Source organism: Nicotiana tabacum, chromosome 17, assembly GCF_000715075.1.
Source record: "Nicotiana tabacum cultivar K326 chromosome 17, ASM71507v2, whole genome shotgun sequence".
NCBI lineage: Eukaryota > Viridiplantae > Streptophyta > Magnoliopsida > Solanales > Solanaceae > Nicotiana > Nicotiana tabacum.
The window spans coordinates 69,463,454-69,466,732 of record NC_134096.1 but is presented as its reverse complement, the minus strand read 5'-3'; the positions used below and the strand labels follow the sequence as shown (position 1 = coordinate 69,466,732).

The 3,279-nt window shown below is 44.8% G+C and overlaps 1 non-coding gene across 1 annotated transcript; it reads right to left on the bottom strand.

The window, feature by feature from the left end:
• Nucleotides 1-2,767: 2,767 nt before the first annotated feature.
• On the bottom strand, nt 2,768-2,874 carry LOC142172237 (small nucleolar RNA R71). The gene has a single exon (XR_012701611.1). It is a non-coding gene; the product is annotated as a small nucleolar RNA R71 (small nucleolar RNA).
• Between the last annotated feature and the right edge of the window lie 405 nt (nt 2,875-3,279).

Here is a 3,279-nt window from a genome sequence, read left to right as displayed (position 1 = left end):
TGGGCCCCCACGGACTTCGAGGAAGTTCGATGCTATTTAGGTGATTATGGATCGTTGACCAAGTCCGTGCACTTCATTCCAGTTGGGACTACTTATTCTTCGGAGTAGTTGGATGAGATTTACATCCGAGAGATTGTTCGCCTCCACGGCGTGCCGGTGTCCATCATTTCAGATAAGGGCATGCAGTTTACATCACAGTTTTGGCGGGCCGTGCAGCGAGAGTTGGGTACCCAGGTCATGTTGAGCACAACGTTTCACCCTCAGACAGACGGACAGTCCGAGAGCACTATTCAGATATTGGAGGATATGCTACGCGCTTGTGTCATCGATTTTTGGGGTTCTTCGGATAAGTTTTGCCTCTCGCAGAGTTTGCCTACAACAACAGCTACCAGTCGAGCATTCAGATGGCTTTGTATGAGACTTTGTATGGGAGACGGTGTAGATATCCAGTGGGTTGGTTTGAACCAGGCGAGGCTAGGCTATTGGGTACTGACTTGGTTCAGGATGCTTTGGACAAGGTAAAATTGATTCAGGATCGGCTTCGTACGGCGCAGTCTAGATAGAAGAGTTATGCCGACAGAAAGGTCTGTGATATTCCTTACATGGTTGGGGAAAAGGTTCTGCTCAAGGTTTCACCCATGAAGGGTGTTATGAGGTTCGGGAATAAGGGCAAGTTGAGCCTTCAGTATATTGGGTCATTTGAGGTACTTTAGAGGATTGGGGAGGTGGCTTCACCACTGAGGCGGATAATATTCCGCGGTTGGCGAGATAGAGGTTCAGAGAAGCTGCAATCTAGAGAAAACACCACCGCTGACCGCGCTACAAAAGCGCGGCCGCGAAACAAGTGGCGCGGCCGTGAGGGAAATTACGCTGACAGCGAGGATCGAGGTTCAGAGGCCTTGAAATCTTGGCTCAAACAAAGAATGCGGCCCGCATCTAAATTACGGGGCCGCGAAGTTACCAGACACGGACGCGGTGGAAATTCCGCTGGGAGCATGATAAAAGGTTCAGAGACTTGGCAAGTGAAACGCGAACAAAATACGCGGCCGCGATTGAAGTTAACATGGACGCGAATGTATTTACACAGTCCGCGAAACCTAGTCCAGTCCAAGCCCAAATTTGAAGAAACGTGGTTCGCGCTCGTTATTGCACGGACGCGAAAGTCCAAGCGCTGAGGCGCCCATTTTTACGTTGTTAGCGAAACCTCCATAGGGTATTTTTGTCCAGAAAATTCAAATGTGTATAAATAGATCTTTTTCACATTTGTAGGTCAAGTTCGGTATTAGGGAGCTCGTGAACAGCCGTACTTTACCATTTTGAGTAATTTTAGAGTAGTTTTAGCTTCTATCTTTAGATTGTGTTCTTGTATTTAACTTTTATGGCTTATATTACATCTTCATCTGTGATTTCTATCTTTATTATGAGTAGCTAGACCCATTAGCTAGGGTTGTGACCCAACCCTAGTGTGGGTATTTGATGGGTCTTCAATTTTAGGGCTTAATTTTTTATGGGTTAGTGATATTTAGCTTGTTTCATGCTTTAATTGTAGAATTGGTGGTTGCAAATACTGATTCGTGCCTTTTTGACTTGAGGCTCTTCTTGAGAAAGAGGGCCCAAGTCTAGAAAAAATAGGCTAGCAAGGAATTGGAGTGAATTCAAGAGATTGATAGCCCCAATTAAAGGGTTAAACCTAGAGATAGTAATACCCGACTTGAGCCAATTTCACTTGCGTTATTTGAACACCCATTTAGGTTTGAGAAAGCCAAATCAGGCAAAGTCACTCAAACTACCGAGAGGTGTAGAGTGAGCACTTACGTGTGAAGGTTATATCATGACCCCAATTACAACAAGTTTGTCCTAGATTCTAAATCCCATTAGATACTCGCCTAGGCGGAAGTCACTTCCCTAGTGCTTTTTATCATTTGAAAAACTCTCACAAAAATATTGTACTTAGATTATTTTTAGTAATCAACATCGTTAAAAGTAGAGTAGAAACAATCCCAATCATGGTTAGAAGTGTAATTGGAAACAACACGCACAGCTAGATTAGGTATAAACCCAACTCCCAACCAATATTAACTCCCTGTGGATATTGATCCTGACCTATCGGGTCAAACTGTATCGACCACTCCTCGCTACTTTATAGTGGTGCAGGGTTGGCCAAGATCACTTTTTGGCGCCGTTGCCGAGGAGTTAGACGGTGTTGACTATCTATCTAACTATTTGTGTGTCTTGTTTTTTCTTTCCTTCTGTTTTCTAACTTTTGTGTATCTAGTGCTTTAGGTACCAAATGGCTCATAATGATGCTCTCAGACATATTCTTCCGGGGGAGGAAGTAAATGACAATGGTGAGGATGAGGTTAATCTAGAATATTAACAACATTCCAAACCCTCCCCTACCTCCTCCACAGGCAGCACACTGGGTGCTACCCAACGAAGGTTACGCAAGTGCAATTGTCCCACCCCGGATTCGGGCGAGCAATTTTCAAATTACAAATGTCATGCTGACCTATTGGAGCAAAGGGGCTTCTTCACTGGAGCTCCTCATCAGAATGCATACAAGCATCTAAAGGGTTTTGTAGACACATGCTGGGGGAGCAAGCAGACGAATGTGTCGGAGGACGCTCTGAGATTGAGACTTTTCCCATTTTCACTTAGAGGGAAAGCTTTGGACTGGCTCGAGAGGCTACCCAACCACTCCATACACACGTGGGATGAGTTGGCAGAAAAGTTTACAGCCAAGTTTTTCTCACCGGGTCATATGGCAACATTCAGGGATGAGATCTTAGCCTTTAAACAAGAACCTAATGAACCCCTACATGAAATCTGGGAGCGATACCGGACAATGGTCAAGGAATGCCCAAATAATGATATAACTGAAGCAATGATTTAGCAAACGTTCTATCGGGGCATCAACACAACTAACCAGTGTGTGGTGAATCAGCTAGCTGGGGGAAATTTTATGAAGACGCCTTATGCCGATGCTTGTGACATACTTGATGAGATGGCTGACACATCTTCAGCTTGGTAGAGTCGGGCAAATGTTCCTCAGGGTGACCCTAATGTCATCCATCTTCACAAGGAACTTCATGATCACGGACAAGCCATAGCCCAGTTGACAACTACTATGAATCAGTTAGCAAAGGCCCAACTTCAGAAAGTTCAAGGGACAAAGCAAGTAAATTCCATGGAAGGGGTAAATGTCATGGTCAACAGGTGGAGACAGCTTGGTCGACAAGTGCAAAACAATCAAGATCAATATGAGCAAAGTGGTAGTGG